Source organism: Euphorbia lathyris, chromosome 5, assembly GCF_963576675.1.
Source record: "Euphorbia lathyris chromosome 5, ddEupLath1.1, whole genome shotgun sequence".
Classification (NCBI taxonomy): Eukaryota; Viridiplantae; Streptophyta; class Magnoliopsida; order Malpighiales; family Euphorbiaceae; genus Euphorbia; species Euphorbia lathyris.
In genome coordinates, this window is record NC_088914.1 from 48,415,963 (window position 1) to 48,431,106 (window position 15,144).

Sequence of the window (15,144 nt, forward strand, 5' to 3'; positions counted from 1 at the left end):
TTTCTCCTACAACTCTTGTATCAAAATTTAGAAAACGTGTAGCCCAGTAGGCTCTATGTCCGAGTTCTACGGGAAGATGGCATGCCTTACCATAAACTAGCCTAAATGGGGACATACCAATTGGCGTTTTAAACGCGGTCCTGTAGGCCCACAATGCGTCATCTAATTTGAGAGACCAATTATTTCTAGAGGAATTCACAGTTTTTTCAAGGATAGCTTTGATTTCTCTATTAGAAACTTCTACTTGGCCACTGGTCTGAGGGTGATACGGGGTTGCCACTTTATGGGTGACCCCGTATTTATGCAGGACCTGTCTAAAAGCCTGGTTGCAAAAATGGGACCCACCGTCGCTAATAATGGTGCGGGGAGTGCCAAACCGTGTGAAAATGTTCTTTTGCAAGAATCGGATGACAGCCCGCGCATCATTACTAGGCAAGGCTACAGCCTCAACCCATTTGGAAACGTAGTCTACGGCTACAAGGATGTACTCGTTATTGAATGACTTCGGGAAAGGACCCATGAAGTCTATTCCCCAAACATCAAAAATTTCACAAATTAAAATTGGTTTCATGGGCATGGCATGTCTTTGTGAAATGTTGCCAGTTCGTTGACACTTATCACAGTTTTTAACAAAATCAAAAGCGTCACGAAAGATGGTGGGCCAATAAAGCCCACTCTGAAGTACCTTAGCTGCAGTTCTATCTGCCCCGTGGTGTCCACCTACCTCTTTGGAGTGGCAGAATGCCAGGACAGAGGCAATCTCCTCTTCAGGTATGCACCGGCGAATAATGTTGTCGCCACAAACTTTGAACAAATATGGATCATCCCAAAAATATTGCTTCGCATCATGCAGGAATTTTCTCCATTGTTGGTAGGAGAATTATGGAGGGATCACCTTTCCTACAAGGAAGTTAGCAAAATCAGCGAACCAAGGTACATGTTGTACCGACAACAAGTATTCATTGGGGAATGTCTTTTGGATGCCTGCAGTTGTTTCCGCATTCATATCCTCTTGTTCTAATCTGGAGAGATGATCAGCAACCACATTCTCCACTCCTTTCTTATCTCGTATCTCCAGATCAAACTCCTGCAGCAACAAGATCCACCTAAGGAGTCTAGGTTTTGCATCCTGCTTAGAAAACAAATACCTCAGTGCAGCATGATCAGTGTAAACTATAACTTTTGAAAGCACTAAATATGAACGAAACTTGTCAAGTGCAAAAATCACAGCTAATAACTCCTTTTTTGTGGTTGTATAATTTACTTGAGCATCATTAAGGGTTTTACTAGCATAAGAAATTGGTTGGCAAATTTTGTCCACTTTCTGTCCTAAGCATGCACCTACAGCTGTGTCACTAGCATCGCACATCAATTCGAAGGGTAAATCCCAATTGGGGCTAACCATTATCGGAGCTTTAGTCAGTTTATCCTTCAAGGTATTGAAAGATTCAAGGCATTCTGGTGTGAAAACGAAATTGGCATCTTTCAATAACAATTGGGTCATAGGCCTGGAAATTTTAGAAAAATCTTTAATGAAACGTCTATAAAAACCAGCATGGCCTAAAAAACTCCTAACTGCTTTGACATTGGAAGGAGGGGGCAGTTTGTCTATGACCTCAATTTTAGCTGGGTCTACCTCAATGCCTTTTCGTGACACCTTATGGCCTAGAACAATACATTCAGTGACCATAAACTGACATTTTTCCCAGTTTAGAACTAAATCAGTTTTCTCACATCTTTGCAGCATTAATCCTAAGTTATGCAAACAGCTATCAAAGGTCGTCCCAAAAATAGAAAAATCGTCCATAAAGACCTCCATGAAATCTTCTATCATATCAGAAAATATAGTTGTCATGCACCTCTGAAACGTAGCAGGTGCATTGCATAATCCAAAGGGCATCCGTCTATATGCAAATGTCCCAAAAGGGCATGTGAAAGTGGTCTTTTCCTGATCGTCAGGATCCACTGAGATTTGCATGTAGCCCGAATACCCATCCACACAACAGAAGAAAAACTTACCTGCCATGCGTTCGAGCATTTGATCGATGAACGGAAGGGGAAAATGGTCATTCCTAGTGGCGTCGTTTAATTTCCTGAAATCCACACACATTCGCCACCCGGTCGTTTTCCTCACCGGAATTAACTCATTCTTCTCGTTCAACGTCACTGTTGTGCCTCCCTTCTTTGGCACCATATGCACAGGACTCACCCACTGGCTGTCAGAGATCAGAAATATCATCCATGCATCAAGCAGCTTAATCACCTCAGCCTTCACCACCTCCTTCATTTTCGGATTAAGCCTTCTTTGTGGTTGAGCAGTCGGCTTTACTTTATCTTCCATATAGATCCGGTGTTTGCAGAGCGACGGGCTGATCCCTCTTATGTCCGACATTTGCCATCCAAAAGCCCCCTTATGCTTCCTCAACACCTCCACCAAGTGATCTTCCTCAGGACCTGTAAGTTTAGCAGAGATAATTACAGGTAAATGTACAGGTGGTGCTAAGAACACGTATTTTAAATGTGCAGGTAAGGGTTTTAGATCGAGGGTCGGTGGTTCCTCGATTGACGTTTTAGGCCTTGTTTTGGTCTCCCTCTCTAGGAGTCCATCGTGTCGTGCCCAATTACATCCTTCTTTATTTTCGTCTCCAATTTCTTCATCTGACACCTCCTCCTCTTCTAGTTCGATGTTCAGATTCTTGACCTCGTTTTCTTGAAAAGTACTCTCAACCAAAGAGTCGGTAAGGCTTAGGAAATTACAACACTCGTCATCAACGGGGAATTTCATAGACTTCAGAATATTTAATTCTACTTCCTCATTCTGCAATCTGAGAATTAATTTTCCCCCTTCAACATCAATTAGGGCCCGTCCTGTCGCGAGGAAAGGCCTCCCTAATAAGATAGGCACCTGATCATCCTCCTCGATGTCCATTATCACAAAGTCAGCCGGGAAGATGAACTGATCTACCTTCACCAAAAGGTCTTCTACCACCCCTACCGGTCGCCTTATCGATCTGTCGGCCAGCTGTATGGTGACTGATGTTGGTTTCGGATCTCCCATCCCCAGTTTCCTGTAAACAGACAAAGGCATCAAGTTAATGCTTGCTCCTAGATCACATAAGGCACGTTTAAAATGAACTTTGCCTATTGTACAAGGTATGCTAAAACTACTAGGATCCTTAGATTTTTTTGGGAGTGGGTTTATGAGCATCGCAGAACATTCCTGGCTCAGCATTACCGTCTCATGATCTCCTAATCTTTTCTTTTAGAGATTAATTCTTTCAAAAACTTTCCATACACAGGCATATTCTCAAGAAGTTCAAGGAACGGAAGATTAATCTCTATTTTCTTAAACACATTAAGCATCTTTGAATAATCCTTGTCTAATTTAGCTTTTCTAGAAGTAGGATAAGGTAATGTCACCTGTGTTGGTGGGTCAATAGCGTCAGTTATCGAAACAGGATCAGAAACACTTACTTGAGGAGAAGATGGAACAGACGAGTTATTACCAGTAACTGGGTCGAACCCCTCATCTCGTTGAGGCACAAAATCCGGTCCTTTGACCTGTGTTCCACTTCTGAGCGTAATTGCTCGTGCTTCCTCTTCTGCCAACTTACTCACTTGCGTCTGAAGTCTTTAGTAGAATGCTTCATTGTGTGCCAATCTTCCCTCCATGGCACTCATGCTCTCTATCAGGGCGTTGATACCCTTCTCTAAATTGAATTCAGAGCCTGCCTTTCTGTGCCCATCATGCTTTAAATAGTGGATCTGTTCGAACACAATGGGACATTTCACACTCTTATGCCCTCCGCTGCAAACCTCACAGCTCACCACTGACACCGGTGATTTCAAGTGATCTCCCAGCAGAGCTACCTTTTCTGTGAGTGCTGCTATCTGAGGATTTAATTTTGGACATACTCCAATGCACTCCTCTGCTGTTGTATCCCTACTCGGAGGCGGCTTTACAACTTGCCAACACGCACTTCATTCTGCCAATTCTTTCGCCAGATTATAAGCCTGTATTGCGGTTTTGTTGAACAAATTTCCTCCCGCCGCTGTATCAAGAAAAGCACGGCTAATAGGAGATATCCCCGAATAGAACATATCAACAAGCTGGTACCGCTGGTAATCATGATGGGGGCACCTTCTCAACAATCTCTGGAACCTCTCCCAAGCTAGATGCAGGTTCTCACTTTCAGTCTACCTAAACGATGCGATTTCGCTCCTGAACTGAGCAGTCTTAGATGGAGGGAAATATTTCGCTAGGAAAGCTGATACAGTGGTGTCCCAATCAGTTAGAGAGTCTGGCTCAACTGAATGTAGCCATTCGCAGCTTCTTCTTTCAAGGAAAATCTGAACAACTTCTGGTAGACTTGTGCAGATGTGACTTCTTCGCACTTGAAGGTGCTACAATATTCTATGAACTTATCAAGGTGTGAATTGGGATCTTCGTAGTAATCCCCCTTGAACTGTCCCGAGTTCTGAATCATCTGGATCATCGCTGGTCTAATTTCGAATGATTCCGCTGTTATTGCCGGATCGAGGATGCCGGAGGTGCTTGTCGGCCTCCTCGCCTTCAGCAACTCCATCACTGACATATCCTCGGCCATCGTATCCTCATCTCAGGCCCTGCAAGAACAGTTTCAGCTTATGAATTCAGATAAGAGTATGATTGATTATCAGACCCTCGGTTAGAGGAATCCCAAACAATTATTCAAGCTTCGCAATGAATTAATTAGTTATAAACAAAAATTAGTCCCTGGCAACGACACCAAAACTTGATGCTCGTAAAGTATATAGCAATTAACAGGACAAGTGTATCCTATCGCATCAAGTAGTATTGTGCTAAGCACGAGATCGAACCACAATGACTATTTACCACGAATAATTAGTCTAGGGAAGAAGGCGTAATTGTTCAGGAGGTTGAATAAATATTGGAAAAATGATTAAGCAAATGAATTTTGAAAACAAAAGACAAAAACGTGTGACCGGAAGGATTTGATCTAATTGATGAAACAATCTAAGATGGGGATTCCCTTAACTGGTCTCCATGTATGATTTACTGGGATTCAGGTTTATATCCTAATGATAATTGACGGTAATCACCTAATTAACCACATTAAGACTGCCAATCTCGTGTAGTCTATTCACATGCCATCGGTTGACGGCTTGATTAGGCATATAACCTAGGTATGCAAAGCATTAGGTTCTGTGGTGATTAAGTCTAGGGCCGTAGCCCAGCCACTAGTCCGCACTCCTAGTGGTCTCTAGCGAGGTCAGATTATTCTCATTCGGATTAGGTAGTTCCTTGGTCAGGTACTCACCTATCTATAATCCTACATTTGTCAGAATCAAGGATTTAGGTTCAGCAATTCCGGGCTAGTTGATCATCATCGAATCTCATTCTAACTATAATCCTAGTTCTGACAAATCCAGGTCACTAAGCCTGCATAATCTGATCAATTGGGAATAATCCCATAAACCCAAATCCCTAATCATTCAAGGTTACACAATCAATCTCATCCCCATCCCAGATTGGATGGGGATTAGTTCATAATTAAACTAATCAAATCACTAAAGCACATATTATCAACATGAATCATCATTAATCAAATAAGTAAGAAAAGTAAGAGACAGATTGAAGGATTTAGAAATCTAAAACCCGGCTTTGTCTGATTCTGATTACAAAATTGATAGAACTCTCCTCACCAATCTTCAAGCAACAACAATTACAAGGGGAGAAACTAAAAATCTCCTACCAAAGAAAACAAAAAGGGACAAAGAGGAGGTAGAGAAGCCAATCCAGCAAAAAGCAAAAAGTAACCGCCCCAAAAGAGGCATCCTGTTCCCTTTTTAGTGCTAGGTGTGTTAGGGGGGTATTTTGGACATTTTTCGGGCCAAGATTCACGCCCTGGAGGTGAGAAGACGCTGGGAAATTGCTTCCCAGCGTCTCGTCTTGTCGAGACAAGAGGTGTCTCGACGAGACGAAAGGGTGTCTCGATGAGACACTGGGCATCTCGTCGAGACACCACGTGATGGTTCCCTTTGGGAACCATCAGCCCGCCACGTCTCACCGAGACAGGCTGTGTCTCGACGAGACGAGGGCCTGTCTCACCGAGGCAGGCACTGTCTCGGCGAGACAGGTGCTGAAAAAGGGCAGTTCCCTCCGGAAGTTATCTGTTTTGGTCCCTGTGCTTCTGGAATTTGCTCTAGTGGTCCCCGAACTTTCCGAAAATGCTCAAGCAGTCCTAAAAACACCTGAAAATACAGAAAATGCCATAACTAACGAAAATTACTGATTTTAACTAAAAGATAACAAAATGATACTAAGATTGAAAGGAAATAAAGCAAAAACGAACTAAAACAATCCTAAAAACCCTATATAAATGGGAGCTATCATCTACATATATTGACAAAGTCCTAAAGCATTTCGACATGCATGAATCGAAAAGAGGTAACTTACCAATGGTCCATGGTGTCAAGTTATCTAATGGTCAATGTCCTAAAACGGACAGTGACAAGAATCTCATGGCTGTAATACCTTACTCCAGCGCGGTTGGTTCGATCATGTATGCTATACTTTGCACTAGACCTGATGTTGCGTTCGCATTGAGTATGACAAGCCGATATCAAGGGAATCCAGGATTCGATCACTAGATTGCTGTCTAGAACATTCTTAAGTATCTTAGAAGAACTAAAGACAATGAGAATTGAAAATTGAAGGATATTCAGATGCTAGTCATCTGACTGATGAAAATGATTATAGATCCCAATCAGGATACTAGTTCATCCTGAATGGAGGTTCAGTTAGTTGGAAGAGTTCCAAGCAAGGAAGCGTTGCTTTCTCGTCAACTGAATCAGAGTACATCACAGCTATAGAAGCGGCAAAGGAGGCTGTTTGGATTAGGAAGTTCATAACAGAACTAGGAGTGGTGCCTGACATTGTGAATCCCATTACTCTGTACTGTGATAACAATGGAGCCATTGCACAAGCAAAGGAACCACGGTCTCATAATGCATCCAAACATTATCTCAAGCGATATCATCTCATTAGGGAGATCATAGCCAGAGGAGATGTGAGAATAGAAAAGGTACCCACTGAGGACAACGTTGCAGATCCGTTGACCAAGCCATTACCACAAAGAGCTCACGATAGACATCTTAGTTCTTCTGGTATTAGTTTCAGGAACAATTGGCTTTAGTCCAAGTGGGAGAATGTTGGAGTTTAGTGTCCTAAAGACAATTGTTTTGGGATATTAATATTAATGAATAAACTGTTTATTTGATCATTTGTTTAATTAGATATATAGCATTAAAATGTAACTATATATAACGGCAATAATCTTTCATAAAGAAAGTAACCCTAAGTTTATTTAAGTAGTTATAAAGTGTTCATACAAGCATGAAGTGAGACTGTACTTTATAATAGACCAATAAACTTAAAGTAAACCCAAGTCAAGTAATATGTTATAAGGGTTGGCATATTGCTGTTGAGACTTGCATGTAACAGTGTTTTCTGTCGAGACAGAAAGCTGATCTCACAAGCTTTAGATATTCGGATATCTAGACAGTTACATGGATCCGGTGAAGGAGTTCATTAGGATTGGGACCCGACTTGAGATAACAGAATGGATTGATTTATCTAATGTGTCAACTATTCATCTCATTGGTGTTAGTAGGTATAACTAATCCTCGGACTCAAACATTCGTTAATTAGTAATTCTGGATTATGGAGTCTGGTACTTTGATTCTGTGCGAGCACGATCCAATAGGTGAGAGCCTAGGGTGTGTGAGAGCAGGGTTGGGTATCACGCAAAGTGATTGCAGAATGGTTAATGTCAGATTGAGCATTCGTCACTCCCGATAAGTGGGAGATATATCCAAATGGCCGCTTGTGGTGAATTGACTGAAATCCTTGCAAGGTGATACAGTTAAGAGTAGAAATGAACATTTCACTTAACTTATCTTTTCAGAGTAAATTCAACATGTACAAGTAAAATCGGACTCTTCGTTATATGTAACCTTGACACATTCCATGGTTATAAGGAATTGACCGACAGGATATAGTTGATGAAGGATCGTATTATATTGTACCTAATACAGAAAGGTTAACGTCAGTTATCAACCTGACTTCTTAATTGCTCTGGGGGAATATCATAGGTTCTGCTAGTAACAGCTCACGACGGTATTCCGTTATATACATGTTGGAATTAATCGTGATGAATAATTTCAAAGGATATATACGGCTAGTGGCAATAAAGAACCTAATGTGTCGCATATGGGACTTGGAATCGGAGGACAAAAATGTAATTAGTAAAGACACACTATATGGGCCGAAATTTATAAATATATTAGGGGATAAATTAATTTGATTAATAATTATAATTTGATTATAATTATGGATTAAATTAAAAGATTATCTGATAATATTAAATTAGAAGTTTTATGTGATTGGAACTCTAATTAATTACCCCAACATTAATTGATTATTAATTTGATTAATAATAATTATCTAAATATAATTAATTATTGTTTAGATAATATTAAAGTGTTTATTTAATTATCTAATTATGAATCCTATTTAGAATAAGATTCCAACTAATTAAATTCCTAACACAATTGGGATTAGGGTTTTGAGGAGTCTATAAATAGACCCCCTAACCCCAGATTTCGGCCAACCCTATTTTAGGAGAGCAAGGAATCGTTCCGTCGTCGTCTCGGCTAATTACTTTAATTTCTTACTCTCTCTTTCATCTTGTATCGATTTCTGTTAGAGGCAATCATTGCGATTGCTATTCATTGAAGGTTGATTACTGATTATCTTTTGTTTTGTGTTGAATCAAACGTTTGTGGTTCACGAGTTGATAATAACAAGTTGTGGGCACTTCGTTTGCAACGGTAGATAGTTCATCAGTAAATGTATTACTTTCTATCCCTCTTTATATGAAATAACAATTAACAGATCTTGGAAAAGGGAAATAGATAAAATTTTATTATTCCGCTATGCCTAGGCTTGTCTATTTTCCTTAAGAATAGACATATGTTTCATATCAATTTAGCATGTTATGTGTTAGGAAGTATAACTGATTCAATTTAATAGACATAAACGAATAAGTTGACTACTTTGTTATAGCATGTTATGATCCACTTGAATATACATATATATGTCTACTTGAATAAGTTGTCTACTTTGTATTGCCTATCAAAAAAGGATAGCGTGCAAGGGGGCATTATGATGTGACGTGCGAATAGCGTACAAGGGGGGCGTGATGCGCGATTAGAAAGGAGATTTTGATGATAAAGAAACACTGGAGCTGGATGGATGGAGTGGAGTACTGGAGGGGCATGAAGCCAACATTGAAGATCAAATTGATTACCAATTACATTTGTAATCAGTAATCATTCTGTTCTTCAAGAATGGCTCTATGCCCATCTAGTAGTCCACACCATCCATCTCAGTGTTTCTTTGGCATCCAAATCTCCTTTCTTCAAGAATGTGCAGATGGTAAACAAGGATATCAGGATGATGGGGAACCATTAGAGTTGGCGTCGAATACTGGAGGGGCATGGAGCCAACATTGAAGATCAGATTGATTACCAAGTACATTTGTAATCAATAATCATTATGTTATTCAAGATTGGCTCTATGCCCACCTATTAGTCCACACCATCTAACTCAATGGTTGCCCAGCATCCAAATTTCCTTGCTATTCGCACATCACTCCCCCTTGTACGCTATTCGCACGTCACATCATAATGCCCCCATTGCTTGCTATTTGCACATCATATATCCACTGCATGCTCTTCAGTCCATCTCCTGGCAGTTGCTACGTAACCTGCCTTGTTGCTGATGTATCGTTCATCAATTCGCTCTCGGCCAGAAAATGGCCCCTCAATGAAGGGATCTACCAGTAGTCCATAAATATTCCAGAGCAGCTATAAAATGCATAGATAAATTAAATTAGACCCCAAACATGAGTAGATAAACTAGACCCCAAACATGAATAGATAAATTTACGGGTAAAAAATACATAGATTTACATCTTACCGTGGCAATACTATGGGCAGGGCGATCAAGTAGCTGGGGCATAGAAACATGCCCCAAGGGACCGATATTAGGATGGTAAATTTTGGTCCTAAATATGACATGCGAACAATAGTAATATCATGAGTGTATTTACAAAGATATGAACTGATTTATGTGTGTTGACAAGTTTATGCATGTTCTTACAACTAGAGGTGTGGAGGGGAAATCGACAGGGAATTCCATGTCGACTATGAATACACCTCCTTCATAAGGGGTGTTTAGAGGGCCATTCATCACGGCAGTCCATTGCCACCGGTCATGACCATATATATTGACAAGCCATCTGGGTGCCTCATATCGGAGTTGGTCAATCTGAAACTCAACATTACGATAGATGTTCCTTAAAAGTCTATCCATGCTCGAAATAACAAACTGTAAGTATAGTGTTAGGTTGCCCTGGGTGACTATTGCGAATTGGTAAACCCTTCCTATTTATAATATGGGTGGGTAAGTGAAGGGTCTCAGAATGGAGAAAGGGTAAAAGGAGATTAATTAGGTCTATCTGTATACGGTATGTAATTAATGAGCATCATCAATTGGTTTTGCAGATATCAAGATTTTGGGGATTCTAAGAGATGATGACTTAGATATGCTTCAGTTCAAGTTGGATTTGGCTTTCCAATCAACACCACCACGCCTCTGACTATATATACAGATTTGGAGATGTACATTAATTGCTTATTTTTTTTACCCTACATTCATTCAGTTATTTGTGGAGTTCAAATGTAAACAGATTATGAGCATTAGTCTCCAGTAAACACTACAAGAAATCAGGTTGTTTGTGACAACAAATATTGTCACAAACTCTGAAAAAATTGTCACTTAACAATATATGTGACGATAAGTAGGTGTCACGAGGGTTGTCACGTAAAACTCCATTGCTAATACTTTTTGGCAAATGTGACTTTAAAATATTGTCATAAAAGTTTTTATTTTTTGTGATAATAAGTTTGTTGTCACACTACTTTTAATTGTGACAACTTTTATTGTAACTGGAAAGTAAAATATTGTCACAAAAATAGTATGTCGTCACAAATTATCTTTTAATTAAAACTAAAATCGGGTGACAACCTTATTTAGTTGACAAAAAAAAAATATTTGAGACAGTTAAAATTGTAACATATATAAATCTGACACTATCTTTATATTGTAACAATTGTATATTACGATTTTGTTATAATTTTTATTTATCACCAAAAACTATTTATAAAATAAGCTATTGTAACTAATACATATCAGTGACAACAATAATTTTGCAACTCAATTTGTTGAGTGACAATGTTTACATGTCACTTTAATTATTGTCACAAATGAGAATTTTATTTATATATATTTTTTATATTAGTTAGTTTAATTAGGAATAAAATAAATATATACATAAATAACAAAATATTTTATTGATTAAATTTGAAATAATACAATGATTTCAATAAAATTATCAATTTACATAGCCATTAATGACCAACCACCCAATTGAGTCGCCTAGAAGTTGGTCCAAAACTTTCAACCATCTAAATATTCCCCACCCAAAACATTAGCTCCCACCATGCAAGCCTCTCATATTTGCTACGAAAAATATAATATCCAGTAAAAGTGATCAGGTGGCATTGGTTTACACTTTGGGGCTGGTGTCTGGTTTAACTGGCTGAATGAAAGATTCTAACCTGCACGCTGGCAATACTGTCTTTATTCTAAAGAGGTAAAAGGAAGCAATTTGCAAATCGAAGTACCAACTGTAAAATTCAACCACAAAAGGGTAAATTAAGCACAATTACCAAACCACAATGAACAATAATTAAGCACATGTCTAAAATATATTACCATGTTTTGCACCAATTCTTTCCCAAATAATGATTAATACGATAAATTTATCTAATCATCCAGTAGCCAAGATCGACGAACCATTACACCCGAACAGCTTTTAAGGCTCCCGAACCCTCAAATTGAACGGTTCACTCTTTTTTATCCTAAGTCTCCCTCAAGTGGTTATGTCAGTTTTCTGTCCTCCGCAAATTTATTATGCTGTCACTTCTGCAGAACAAGACTCCACATGAATTCAAGAACATGCTGGGCTAGAACAGGACTTACATTTTTATTTTCTGTTGGCACTCAGTTAGTAGCGCTGGCACATTACTCGGCTCCTTGGCTAGAAACCTAAAAAATGAAAACACATCTCCAAATTTCATTTTCATTTTCAACAATGATCATATGAATAACAATGTGGAGCAGGAAAGAGACGAAAGTCCACTTTAAGTGGTTTGTTGATTCTTATTAGTAATGTTAATCCTTTTCCACACTAATTCCATCACAATGTTGTACATAATCCTAGCAACAAGACGCTTTAAACTGTAGAAAGAAATAGAGAACAAATATATATAGCCTTGCAACAAGTAATCGAGCAGCGTAGAAGGTAAATTAAAATGAACTTCCTATAATTCATTTCCAAACCCAAATTAGATAAACAACCAAAATAAATATCAAAGACAACATGTTAGCTAAACTGCAAATAACTAAGCAACATAACTAATCTTGAAAAATAAAATATCAATGGAATTCACCCGAATTAAAAGAGTCAAGAGTCTCAGCTGGAAACAAAACTTGAGAAAACTTTGCATGCATCATCATTTGCAATTGCTTTTCCATCTTATCTTGAAATTCTTTCTCCATCTTAGCTCGTTCTTCATCTAACTTGGCACGTTCTTCATCCATCTTTTCTTTCACCATATTTTCAAAACATATGATATACATCAGCCAAAATGAAGTGCAGGAGCAAAAACTAAAGTGTAGCAGCAGTGACAAAATAAAGTTCAGCAGGAAAAATTAAATTGCATCAGCGAAATAAAGTGCAGCAGTGAAAATTAAAGTGTAGTAGCTAAAATAAAGTGCACCAGCGAAAATAAAGTGCAGCGGTGAAAATTAAAGTGCAGCAGCAAAAATGAAGTTCAGCAGCAACCATTTAAATGTAGCAGTGAAAATAAAGTGTTATAGCACAAACTAAAGGTCAGCAGTAACAAAACCAAAGTTCAACAGCAAACATTAAAGGGATAAGGTACCAAAATAGGCCTATCGTATCAATTTAGGCTTCAAGTACTAAATAGCACCAATATAGGCTTAACGTTTAAAAAATAGTATCAATTTAGGCCTCGGTAACGGATTGGACACGCCATTCCTATTACTCCGTTAAGTTCTGATTTCTCCCTCCATGTACAATTGACGGAACTTAACAGAGTAATATCAATGATGTGTCTCGTTCTGTTATTGAGGCCTAAATTGATACCAATTTTTAAACGTCAAGCCTAAATTGATGTTATTTTGTACGTTGAGCCTAAATTAATACTTCCCCGAAATCCATAAGCTTATTTTGATACCTTATCCCAAAATTAAAGTGCAGAATGGAAAAGTCAAATTCATCACCAAAAATGACCTGCAACAGGAAAAATTGAAGTGCAGCAGCAGTAAAAATAAAAGTGGAGCAACAAAAAGTAAAGTAGAATACAAAAGTAAATTGCAGTAGGGAAAACTAAAATGCAGCATCAAAAATTAAAGTGCATCTAGTACAGAGTGAAATTCTAAGGAAATAACATGTCCAAAATGTAACTGCTGGCATCAGAACAAGGAATGACCAAAACAAAACCATATATTATGCTTTTTGTAGTAGTTATTTTGATATGCAATGAAGTTCTTCTCTTAATCCACTAATAAGATTCTCGACATGTGTTTGCCAAGCATCCAACTTCATATTATAGCTAGTGCATCTGTAATGACCTTAAGCCTCTCATCTTGTTTTTATATCAGTTTCCTTTGATATTTAAGCTGTGTTTTAACCATGGGAGAAATTGAAAGCACGGTCAAAACAATGGCGATAAAAGCTGCAATAGTTTCCAACCCAACCATATAATAGATAATAGCTAAGGCAAGACATAGTTGAATGCTTGTTGACCATATCTGACGAAACCAATATGGAATCCCACCAATTCTATAAGTATAAAAAACCAAATAGTTAACTATCTCACCTGGAGAATGAGCTGCCTTAGCCGCATTTGATAGATGTAGTTGCTTTTGGTAGATTGCAGTAGATAACATTGATCTCACTTGGATTCCAATCAGTGATCTCACTTGGATTCCAATCAGCCGTGTCTAAAAATACCACAGCCGAAATCAACCTCCCAACCAAACACATGCTGCTTCTCGATCCCTCTTCCGCAGGCACTACCAGACACAAATCGATGCCAACATCTTCTTCTCCTTCGGCGCTGTCGTGCCCTCCCCCTGTTCTCCATTTCCCCACTTCTGTGAATCTGCTCCCAAATCAATTCGGTACAGAAATCCCAGCCTTCCAGCTAACCCAGACTCACAGCTCCCTTCTTCCGATTTGAACCTACATCACAGTGCATTAGGGGCATTCACGCACTTCCGGTACCCGTAGAGAAAAGACTCAGCCCATCTTATTGAATTCTCCATTAAATAAGTTGTAAACATTTACTGAAATAGTAGGATTTGCGACGAAGACGGCGAAAACGATCCCGAGGAAGAATAGATTCCGCCGTTCGCTCAACCCTTATCCCCTAATCCCGACTCCGGCCACCCCAAAACTCACCCCAACTCCGATATTAGACATCCAGAGAGGCTAGATGGCTCCGGCAATGGACGATAACTAAACAAACCCTAAAAAATAAGAGGTCAACGGAGACTAAGACTCCCACAGGTCGACGGAGACTAAAACTCCCACAAGAGGCGGAGACTCCTAAAAAAATAAGAGGAATTCTAAGCTAAAAAAAAATGTTTTGCTTATAGATAATATAATTAGAGAATTTACTTTATTGTCACAAAATTAGATAATAATTTTTTAATAAAAGTTTTAAGTTGTCAAAAAATTAAATTTTACATATTGTGTTATAACTATTAATTGAAACAAAAATATTTCAAATTTTTCTATCACAAATTAATAAATAATTTGTGACAATAATATTAGATAGCTATAAAATTATATTTTATAACAATTATAAATATATTGTGACATATTTATAATATTTTTGTTACAACTATTAATTGTAACAAAA

At 38.5% G+C, this 15,144-nt stretch overlaps 1 long non-coding RNA gene and 1 other non-coding gene across 4 annotated transcripts; one reads left to right on the top strand and one right to left on the bottom strand.

Annotated features, from left to right (window-relative positions):
- The first annotated feature begins 4,123 nt into the window (after positions 1 to 4,123).
- Positions 4,124 to 4,230, top strand: LOC136231645 (small nucleolar RNA R71). Its single transcript, XR_010690014.1, has one exon. It is a non-coding gene; the product is annotated as a small nucleolar RNA R71 (small nucleolar RNA).
- Positions 4,231 to 11,458: 7,228 nt separating this feature from the next.
- LOC136230375 (uncharacterized) lies at positions 11,459 to 14,854 on the bottom strand. Of its 3 annotated transcripts, XR_010689357.1 has the most exons (3): positions 14,098 to 14,840; positions 11,906 to 12,793; positions 11,459 to 11,817 (listed from the first exon to the last, which is right to left on the bottom strand). It is a non-coding gene; the product is annotated as an uncharacterized lncRNA (long non-coding RNA). The 3 variants fall into 3 exon arrangements; XR_010689356.1 differs by having other exon boundaries at positions 11,459 to 12,793; positions 14,098 to 14,854; XR_010689358.1 differs by having other exon boundaries at positions 11,459 to 12,798; positions 14,098 to 14,854.
- Between the last annotated feature and the right edge of the window lie 290 nt (positions 14,855 to 15,144).